The 11,634-nt window shown below is 39.8% G+C and overlaps 1 protein-coding gene across 2 annotated transcripts in view; it reads right to left on the reverse strand.

Moving 5' to 3' along the window:
* The window catches only part of slc20a2 (solute carrier family 20 member 2), a 55,297-nt gene extending 43,663 nt beyond the window's left edge, over positions 1–11,634 (reverse strand). Inside the window, exon 1 of one of the 2 annotated variants that reach the window (XM_008418085.3) lies at positions 11,313–11,634. The gene's annotated coding sequence lies outside the window, so the exon portion shown is untranslated. The remainder of the gene's footprint in view (positions 1–11,312) is intronic. The other variant, XM_008418081.3, reaches the window with a different exon arrangement.

Raw genomic sequence — 11,634 nt, forward strand, 5'->3', positions numbered from 1 at the left:
AGGACGACTGATCCGTGTAAAGGAAAGAATGAATGGGGCCATGTATCGTCACATTTTGAGTGAAAACCTCCTTCCATCAACAAGGGCATTGAAGATGAAACATGGCTGGGTCTTTCAGCATGACAATTATCCCAAACACACCGCCCGGGTAACGAAGAAGTGGCTTCGTAAGAAGCATTTCAAGGTCCTGGAGTGGCCTAGCCAGTCTCCAGATGTCAACCCCATAGAAAATCTTTGGAGGGAGTCGAAAGTCTGTGCTGCCCAGCGACAGCCCCAGAACATCACAGCTCTAGAGAAGATCTGCATGGAGGAATGGGCCAAAATACCAGCAACAGTGTGTGAAAACCTTGTGAAGACTTACAGAAAACGTTTGATCTCTGTCATTGCCAACAAAGGGTATATAACAAAATATTGAGATGAACTTTTGTAACTGACCAAATACTTATTTTCCACCATATTTTGCAAATAAATTCTTTAAAAATCAGACAATGTTATTTTCTGGATTTTTTTTTCCTCCTTTTGTCTCTCATAGTTGAGGTATATCTATGATGAAAATTACAGGCCTCTCTCATCTTTTTAAGTGGGAGAACTTGCACAATTGGTGGCTGACTAAATACTTTTTTGCCCCACTGTATATGTAAATATCTGCTTCCAGCTGTATCTGATTTGATATAGTTCGTTACTGTACATCTTGCATTTGCTGACTTTTTTCTAAATCATTGGACTAAAGTTATCATGTTAACTCATTTCAAAATTATCTGTAGATAGGTCAGCTCCAAACATTTCAGTACAGTTCTAGTTACTGATTTAAAGAAAAAAAGTTACAAATGCAGTTGGATCTCTCCTTCGTAAACATATCCCAACATTCGCAAGTGTTTTATCTGCCCTTTGCAAAGCTTTCGTCCACACCAACAACTCTGAACAGCAATCAGCACAGTCTAATTTTTACTGTACAAATTGATGTAAAAGATGAAGAACACTTGATTGTTAGGGACTAGGCTGAGAATACTGCACAGCTCTCGTGCTATTGATAGTTGGGGGGCTATTTTTTTGAGCCCTCAACTATCAAGGGGGTTTGATAGAGGCTGTGATTTGATCATTTAAAATGCCTTGATTGAGAGATTTGGGATTGGACTCGGACATCCATGGAGTATGTACTATATTGCTTAATGATATTACAATGTAATTGTGATCTTCACATTATGCAGAATCAGAAGTGTTTCTCTGATAACACAAGTCATGTTTTTAATACACTAGTCCGACTGGGTTGTGCCGTCACAGAGTAAAAAAAAAAAAAAGAAGTATTCAACATTACTTATATCTACAGTTGAGCACAAGGAGTTGTCTTAAATGACAACCTAAATGACATAGGTTGTGGTTGTTAACATAATTAACAACCACAACCTAACAACCACAGGAGAAACTCTCAAGAGAAAAGCAATGAACCCTTGCAAACGCTGAAAGGAGTGTTGGCTCAGATCAGAAAATCCTGATGAGACACATCCTACCAGGTCAAACTAAATAAGCAAAAGCTATTTTCCACATCCTTGAGTTAAAAAAGCAGCTTTGAAACATTTCAGCCAACCTTTTATGCCCTTCTATGCTGCAACAACACTTTTACTCTTTTACAACCCTCCATAAAACAACCTGCTGTAAAACAGAAATAGCCGATATGTTTTAAAATCAGGAAGCTATAATCCTTAAAATACACTGGCAGAAAGAATCAACCCTATGATGATTTTTTTTTTACCAAGCAAGAGGAGTGTTTATGGTTCTAGATTACATGGCTGGTTTGTTGACAATGGTTCAGACAAAACCTGGGTAATCTCTCTCTGTATTATTTGTGTGCTTGTTGTTCTAAAGTCATAAAGCGGAATATAAACATTATAAAGAATATCCTCACCAAAGCAGCAGAGGGAACCATGGAGATCTTCACCAACATTTCATCCTAATCTCCCGTAGTTTTTCATTCTGACATTACCCTGGGGAAACATTTGCTGCTCAAGAACGGCATCAGCTTATTCTGTGAACAGAGCACTTTCAGCCGTTTCCCAGGGGATCTTAGCAGGTGAGAAGAATTTTTATACCAGCTGTTTTCTAAAGAGAAGTTAACATTACACCCAAGAGAGGTCTAAAACACACCAAATTATTCCATGTACTATTGTTAAACTCAAGGTCAAAGAGATTTCTACTGGACTATTCATCGTATTCCCCCGTTAGTTCAATTCTCAGTATAAACAAAAGAATGACTCCACCCGAACCCGGAGGAAAAGTTTCAGACAAAACAATAAAGTTAGAAAATTATTCAGATAACAAGCGATGTATGAATAGATGTTGTTTTTTCAGTTAAAGCCAAAAAGGCAGCAGTGAAACAAATACAATCACTTTGTTTCCTCAATCTAATTGCTGATTGTTTAAAAGCAACAATTCTCCTTAAAAATCCTTGTAAACTTCTATCAGCATTAGCATTCTTCCTTTTGCGTCATAAAACAGAGATATTGCCTTTCTACACTGTCTCCTCCTGTGGAGGAAATACTGAATCCTGATTGCAACATGTGCTGAGTTTCCTTAACATTGGAAGAAGTTGGATGCAAGTGCATCTGAACACAATGAGCATCCGACTTGCTGGATAACTGTGTCAGCTACTTCTTTACACCAAGAAAAGACAAAAAAAAAGACAGAATTTCAGCAGAAGACTTTTTTTCTGAAGAAAAACTCACTATCAGCTGTGTGTAGCTGTGCCAACAATGACACATCCTGATACATTCTATGTGTACAGTTGTGCTTCCTCCATGGAGAATGAGCTTACTCACAATTCTGCCCAGGAACAAGAGAATGAGTAAACAGTGAGATCACAACACCATCTGACCAATGGAGACACAAGTCGTTGATGATCTGTGTATTTTCCAGTATGATGGAGCACCATCTCATAAAGTAAAGCATGTAAAATTTGGAAAACTTTAGACATGTGGCCAAAAAACTCCCTATGTGTTAGCCCCATTGAGAAGTGGCCAATTCTGAAAAAGTGGGAAAATATGTACCAAAAAAACCGTCCAACATCTGATCACCAGAAACCCCAAAAGCAAAGGATTTCAGAGAGAATTACAGTGATTAGGACAATTCGACAAATATTAACTACATCATTTTGAATCGACAGCAAATACAAGCTTTTCAAACTCTGGATATGTGTTTGTTTGTTTTTTGCAAACCATTAAACATGCAAGAAAATCTACCCCATTAAAGTCACCAAACGCATCATTTGTGTCACTGTATGAAAGTTGCTCCGACAGTGATGTGTGTTTGGACAGCTGTGAAGCAGACCACCATAGGCCTAAGTTTTGTTGTTCTTGAATATTTTCATATCTGCTTATCATAATAGTTTTATTTTGAATTGGTGGTCAACATTTTTGTTGGGTCACAATAATATTTCACAACAGAATGACATCTCAAGTTGGGTAAAATTAACCGCTTAGTTTATCTTTTTTTTTTGTCCGAGTGTTTTTTTTGTAAGGAAATGATTTACATGAACTTTTACTAGCAGTACGGCTTAGCCTAAAACCTTTCGCAAATACATTTTGAATACAGTTACACCAGGAAGTCAGCTGGTGATGGGATCCAGCCAATGTAAGCTTGCTTGGGTGAACAGTCAAAACAATAATCATAAAAATCAATAAACACCCTACGGCAAGCGCTACCAGGTCACACTAACACCGCTCTTTGTTGCAAATGCTGTTTCTTAGCAAAACTGCGTCAAAGTTAACAAAGTTCAGTGCAACCAAATTGTTGAAAATAAAATTAGTTGAAGCACAAAGATGCCAGAAGCTGTTTAACAAGAAACATTTTTCAAAAAATACATCAAAGCATGTCGGTCTGCACAACTTATCATTTCTCATCATTCTGTTTTATTCAAAACAGAATGATTGAAATGTAATTGTCTGCTGAAACCAGTTGGATAAAATCACACAAGGTGGTGTTGTGGAAAAAAAAAAAAAGAAGACAGAAACCGCTGGCCACTGACAAATGCCCGCACCAACCAGGCTCACTCCTCTGAGGTGTCACATTTCCACCACTCGCTCTTGTTGCTAAAGGCAGACAGGAGAAGGAATGAATTGGCTAGAAATAGCATTGTCACATGAGCGAGTGCAGTGACCAGTCAGCCAGCTGCTCATCCTTACATGGAGTACTGCCCCGTCCAGCCATTCTCACCATAAAATACCAACAGGCCACAACATCATCAACACCACAGCCTTAGTCTCTAGTGTAGCCAAGAACATTCTTCAAAATGGTGGTAATTTGTAAGCATTGGACAAATTACTAACAACACAAACACAAAATGGTTTGCTATTTTAAGAGCAGATTTTCCATGCTATTGTCAGCATCTTCTGCAACGCTTTGCCACCAAACATTTTCCTAAACCTCACTGGCCTCAGGCATTAGAGGCAGGGTTTTGACTCACTAAAGCTAAGAGGTTCCAAAAGCAGATCTATGAATGAACATGAGGAAGAAGAAAAGGGAAATGATAATGACATCCATGGCATCTATTCTACCTTTAGGAACAAAACCACAATGCCTCACAGTTTAGCAGTAAGCCTCGTTATTAGCATAGTTAACGCGAGGCCAGCGCCCAAACAAGAGACGCTCTGTGTGACAGTGCAGTGATACACACAAGGCTACCAGTAAGACCACAAAACAGCTCTCAGGGGCCAAGTGGAGTGCAAACGGGGATCAATGGAGGTATGAGCCAATTCCACCTCTCACTCACAAATTTCAAACTTTTTTTAAAATTTGCAGTTAAGTATTTTTAGAGCTGTACAATATATTTAATTGCAGTTTTCACAATAAAATTGTATTGCAAGCACAAAGGACCCATGGATATATTTCAGGCATGATCTTTGTGACATTTTAATGATATATTTGCCAAAGTGGCTGTTCCATTGATATTTCACTCCTTCCTACTTTTATTTATGCCTGCAAGCAAACCATTTTGGACCTAGGTACTGTTTAATTCTTTGTGGACAAGTAATTCCATGAGATATGGAGAGAATCAATCAAATCTAATGAAAACACTAATGGTATAAATTAATTTAATTGTATACCATTTTCAGAAAATGCTAAGTTAGACCCATTTTCCATGTCTTTTTGATTCTGATCCACATTTCAATCCGTTGACTGAAAATTACTTTAAATCATCAGCTGTCAAGGCGGGATGAAACAGTCGTTAATTACCATCAGGTTCAGCCATTGCGCTGTTGCGATAAACCAGGTCATCTATAGCACTTTGGCGGTGAACCAGGTTGACCATGTCAGTATGGATGGGCTCCTGGTTTTTACCAGGGGCAAGTTCAGCTGTGCAAACTTGCTGGCTTGCACGGACGCGTTACTGGTTAAGCGTTGGAACGCTGGGTCCAAACCGATGGCCACACATTGGGCAGACCCCAGTTTAATTTCTTCAGGAATTTAATATGTCTAGTTAACGACTGTAGCTGTGACTGTGTGTGGATGAGTCAGAGCGCAGCCTCCATTGACTTGAATGGGATTTTGTCGTTTTTCGCTATTTATGTCACCATTTTAACTCAGAATTCCACTAAAAATAATAGCGCACTTCTCGGGATCAAGCTGAAAGTTTTGATACCACTTTTGTGGGGGTGCATGCAGCGGTTTGAGCCGCAGTAAGGGTGACAGGTGTAGAAAAATAGGTTCCTGCCATGCATTGCATGGGCAGGTCCCAATTACAAAATGAGTTCTCGGAGTAAATGCCAACATTTTTTAGAAGAAGGTTAAAGATACAACAAACAATCACTCAGGAAATGTCAACAGCAAATCACAGGGTGTCTGAGGTTTGTTTCCAAGACAGAGAATGCCAGGCTATGTAAAAACTAAACCCTGACAATTATTTCAGCTAACAAGCATTTTCCTTATGCTTGGAACTGAACAAGAGCTCACTAGAAGCACTTGCATACAAACAATATGAATTTGGCAAAAGAGGCAGAAATTAGGGTGACATTTGGTCCAATTAAAATCTTAATTTTTGTGTTTTTTCCCCTTCACTTTTTGTTACTCTGACCCTTGAAACATGACTCGCATTAAATAAGAGGTCTTCAGTTCCCTCATTACAGAACTAGCTGCTTGTTCAAACACACAAGGTGCATTTTTAATACTCAATATCTTAATTTTTAACAGAAATATTGGCCAAATATTTGCACCACATGATCAATTATTCTAACCAGCCTTTTCTTACAGCATGGATTAGCATAATTAATACATGCACAACAATACACACACGCAGCATGAAGATCCACACTCATCATGTGACACTGCCATAGCTAAACAGGGCTCCGACATAACTGAGTCATTGTGTTCTCTGGGTGAGGTGGGCTGATCAGAGAGGCAGACTGTTCTCCGACTGTGACACTCCTGATCCCTGTGCCAACTGCCCTGCCACCCACAGACTCTGACACACCCACTGGCAGAAGGGCCAGCCTGCACGGAGCCACGCCATCATGGAAACCGAACCAAAGAGCATTTACAATGCTTCTGGTTTTTTTCCTCCTTACTCTTCTTAGTTCTCAGGGTCAAAATCTTTTATCGTTATACAATGTGACGTTTATAGAGCTTATTTGCTCATTTAAAAATACATTCCGTTCCTACTAGTATACGATGCCAAAACAAGCTTAGGATATGTCAAGTTTCGCACATCTATAAACTGAAGTTTTTGCCAATTATTCCTCACAAAAAAGTTAATAGTTCATTTAGAGCGGGACACAGGTTCTAAACTAGATTTAGGTCTGGACTTCAACTTTCCAAATCATTACATTCTAGCTCTGGTTGCATGAATAAACCTCCAGCCCAGTCTCAAGTCTTTTGCAGAATCAAAAGAATTTTTCTTCCAGAACCTTACTTTATTTAACTCCATCGATCCAGGAGTTTACACGTTCTCCTAGTGCATGCATAGGTTTTTGCTGAGTCCTACCTGAAACAGTAAAAAACACATGTCCATTAAGATACGCCACATTGCCCTTAATGTGTGCAAGCATTGATGTCTCTCTTGTGTGTCTCCCTGTGATGGATTGGTGACCTGTCCAGAGTGACTGCTGGAGAAACACATGGATGTTAAAAGCAGGACAGAAAAGTAAATAAGTATCATACTTTATTAACCTTAGCCATAGCATACCTTGAAAGAAACAAATAAAGGTCCTTTTAGAGAAACACATCCTGCATAGAGTAAGACTAGAAAGTAATGTAGTGTGACCTGCTCCTATTCCCCATATGAAGGACGCCTGCTGTGGGAAAAAGCCTTAAGGTGAATTTAACACTGACCTGAAATAAAGTGTTGACGCATTAATAGCCCACGGTTCTTAGAAAATAAGACTTCCTAATAACATGTGTACTGAGAAAGCATACCCCCATGAAAACCAGTCTCATTTCTCTTTAACATTCTGTTGAATATGAAAACAGAGCAATACCACGTCCGTGCATGTAAACACCAACTTCTTTTGACACCTAAGTTCAACAAAACCTGCATGAGATTACCAGATTACCCATGTTATCTTCACATAAAACATGCAGTTCTGCGTTTGTGATGAGGCTTTTGGTTTTATGGATAGGATTGCCTCCTTTAACCATGTGGCCTACGTTGTGGCTGCACACTGTTACACAGAACCAGCAATTTAGAGTGAATCACTCCTTCCTTTTTGTTTTCCAAAAGGATTATACTCACAAAAGGCAGGTCAAAGTACAGTCAAAGTATGCGTTTTCTAAACCCGCCTTAATTCCAAGATAATAGTCGAAGTTCTAAAAACTTTCAATAAAAAGCCGTACGCCAACAGTCGCATTCATGTTTGAACATGGCTAAATCTGTTGGCCGAAACAGAAGGAAATCCTGATTCCTAAAAACCAAAGCATCCAATTGTCCACATGTGAGAGCTATATTTTGATGTGAAAACCAGGCAAGCAAGCTTGGAGGAAGCAAAACATTTAAAGCCGTAAACAAGAATGTATGGAGACAGAAACCAGTTTCACTTTCTCGTTTGACCTTGCTTTGCTTAACAAAAGGGTACAAATGGTAAGATTACATAAGCATGGTCCAAAAATGGGTTGGTATGTTGTCAAACACTGCTGAGATGGTATAAGGAGGGGCCAGCAACATGTTCCTAAGAAACGTGTCAACAAAACTCCAGACAGTCCACTCCTATGTTCATGCCAAGCATGTAAAAAGAAGGAAGTCATTAATTTAACTGCCTTATCGTATTGCAGGTCCATATCTGTCTTACAGCTTTTAAAACGAGCCAAGATACAGCAATCAGTGTTTGGCTCTCCCAGCGGGGAGGCCTGGCTGTGTCAAACAGTTTATAAGAAAAGTTTCTCATGAGGAAACAATAACTGAAAGAAAACATAAGGCCAAAGCAGAACCAAACCTTCTTCTTTCACATACTTTCTTATCGCTGTAGTCTAATCAATAATTAACCCATGAAACCTCATTCTGGCTGCTATCTGATCCACAACATGAAAGTAGAAAATAACTCAAAATATTTTTAGCGTACTTATCAGTGTTAAGAAATATGGAGACAGCTTGTCAAACACATGATAGTAGCATCTAAACTAAGTACCACCCTATGACTTCTAAAGATCTTTTGTAGCTTTATAGAGCTTTATAAATGTTTACTGTGCATGGGGTGGGATCTGAACTGGGCTGAGAGGGCATCCCAGGACAGTGCTGGCCTTCCTGATGAGCTAATTTACCCACTTCCTCCCAGTTGTTGATAAGCTGCTTCTCTAACAAACTACACTGAAACTGATGGCACCCAAATCAAAAAGGTTCTCCAAAAGATTTCAATGTCCTTGGCAGGGAAGGTCTACTCTGACCCATCCTTTAAAGAGCATCAGTGTTGTGGCTCCAATCCAGTTCATTTTTGAGGTGACACCCAGGAACTTATAATAGTCCAGTATCTCAAATGTCGGTTCCAATGTCAGTGTGGTGGGTTTGCACCTACAAATTAGGGTTACAGGTCAATGAGGGAAATCTTGGGATTCCTTCTCCACCCTATTCTGGAAGATTGCAGCTCATTCAAGCCTGGATTGACCCTCAACCTAGAAGGACGAACAACTTTTTTCTGTTGAGAACCATGAGCTCAGACTTGGAACCACTCCAGTGGACATTGAAAGTCACAGCTTGAAGATTACAACAAAACATGTCATTTGAAAAAAAAAAAAACACAAATGAAACCCTGATGTTCCCAAAACTGAGACCCTTTCCTACGTGACTACACCTTAATGATCTTATGCAAGACCACCACAAAGAGGATTGTTACAAGGGTCAGTCCAAGTGGAACCCAGCCCACACCCACAAGAACAACTTTTTACTGAGAGTGCAGACACAGCTCCTGTTGTGCATAGGCGCTAAACTCCAGGTTTTGAGAGCCAGTGTCCTGCAGCTTTTAGATGTGCCTCTGATGCAACACACCTGAATCAAATAATTAAGCCATCAGGACTCTGAAGAACTTGTCTACATTGGTAAATTTGATTGTGGTGTGTTGAACTAGTGGCACATAAAAAAATAAATAAAAAAAAACATGCAAGACAGTGGTCATTGAAGACTGGAGTTTGACACCCCAGCCTTATGGTATCTCGAGCCTCCAGTCACACCACTGACAAAAAAAACTTCTTACGCAGGCATGATGACAAACCTTTTGCAAATTTACAAAACCCATGTAAATTGAACAACTCCTCTGAGCATCTCAGCAACTCCCCAAAGGTATAGAGCTGATCTACCATCACTTTAAAGCATGGTCCCTTGATAGTTGGGACCATGTTCACAAATTGAACACATTCTCTGGCTTCAGAATTTGGTGTTTTGAGTCAATGTAGCCAACAGGGACTGGTCATTTAGTTTTTATAGTATTTTGTAGTTTTTGTAATTTTGTACCCGATGTTTTCAGTTGGTGTACCTTTCTCTCCCAGAATGTAGTGTAGCAATTATGTTTATAAGTTCATAAAAACCAAGACAAGTGATAATTTAAAGTAACTTTTAATAGAGTGATTAAAGTCTAGTGCACGCCGACACGGCTATGCAACTTCAGTATGTAACATTTACTGACAGAAGGTTGCTCGGTTATTTTGGTTTGATGAGGCATACCTATGGCATACTTTATTAGGGTCAACTGGCCAGTACAGGAATTACAACCAATATACATGGAATCAGTCTGTAATACAAACTCTCCACACAATAATACATAACAAAATGTAATTATATGCAACCATTTTCCGACTTATCTCCACAATTCACAAAAACACTCAACTAAAACAAAATATGGTACTTCCTCTAGGGCACTAAAATGAGTTTAAACCATAGCAATAGCATCATAGATAATTTTAGCCGTTTTATTTTATTCCAGTAAAATAAAATTAAATTAAAAAATCAATATACCTTGATACAGGTAACTGGCCCGTGCCTATTCTTTACCCAACCCTGTACTCTGGGTGTGGATATGCTTCGAAGAAAATGGCCACTGAAATAATGAGACGCAATAATGACAAACTTGTTATACTGCATATGATGTCCTGCTTGCCTGTGTATTTGGAGCTCCCGAAAACAATTCAAACTGACATTATTAAAACACTGAGACAGTAACATTCCGGTTTTGGGAGACAGAAAGATCAAGGGAAAGTCTCCTCAAACATTTCTGGCACTTAAACAGTCTTCTCTTATGTCACTACTATTATTGGGCAACGGGGAGACTTCGGCGTCACTTAGTGCGCATGCCCAGAACAAAGATTACTCCGAAAAGCCCAACAGAGGGAAATAAACTCGAGTGATAAACAACTAATTGACTTGATAGGAGGTGGATGCATCTCTTGGATGCTTGGTTTCGTCTTAAGTCGGAATTTGCAGCTTCTCTTAATCGTTAAAATTCAGCAGACAAGCTATAAATTAAGGGAAATGAGTTGGTGCTATTGTCAGCTGTAGAGTCAACACACGTGCAACTCCATTCACGCATATTTGGAAACATTTGTCACTAAAATTATAGGGAGATGAAAGATTGACACTTATTAGATCTTAAACGTGCAAAAATGGCGAGGAGTTTGAAAAAGCAACAGAGAAATGTAATATCTCACTGTGGTTATTGTGGCCAGCTAATTTGAATATTTGTGCATTTAAACGCTGTATTCACACTCAGCAGGCCCGTTTCCTTCCTAAAATATAGCCCACACAGACGCCAAGCACACAAGAGCCGCTAACCGCGACAGAAATCCCACCGAAAGCACAAATCCACATGGCCAGCGGGAGTTTCTAACGTTAAACAAAATGTACTTACCAACGAAATAAGACACTGCAAGCGGAGAAATGTGCCACCGTTCTCTATCCGCCTCCTACTTCTCCACGCCTGTCTGTCTTCTGCGTGTATTTTCTCAGAACAGCGTCTACGTGGGCTGCGTCGAAAATGTCAAGATTCCAGCAGTGGCTGACGGTTCTGTCGCTCCAGTCCAACCAGGGTTGATTACCCTCTCGACTCGGCCAAATCATGCGACCATGGTGCCCTGAATGTCGCCTGCTGCTACTGCTCTCATCCGGGCGTTTGCGTGAGAAGGAGGGGGAAGAGCCGTCCGTCCGTTTCAGCGCTACTCTGGATGTCAGAT

This window comes from Poecilia reticulata, chromosome 9, assembly GCF_904066995.2.
Source record: "Poecilia reticulata chromosome 9, P_reticulata-male-v2, whole genome shotgun sequence".
In the NCBI taxonomy this organism is placed as follows: Eukaryota; Metazoa; Chordata; class Actinopteri; order Cyprinodontiformes; family Poeciliidae; genus Poecilia; species Poecilia reticulata.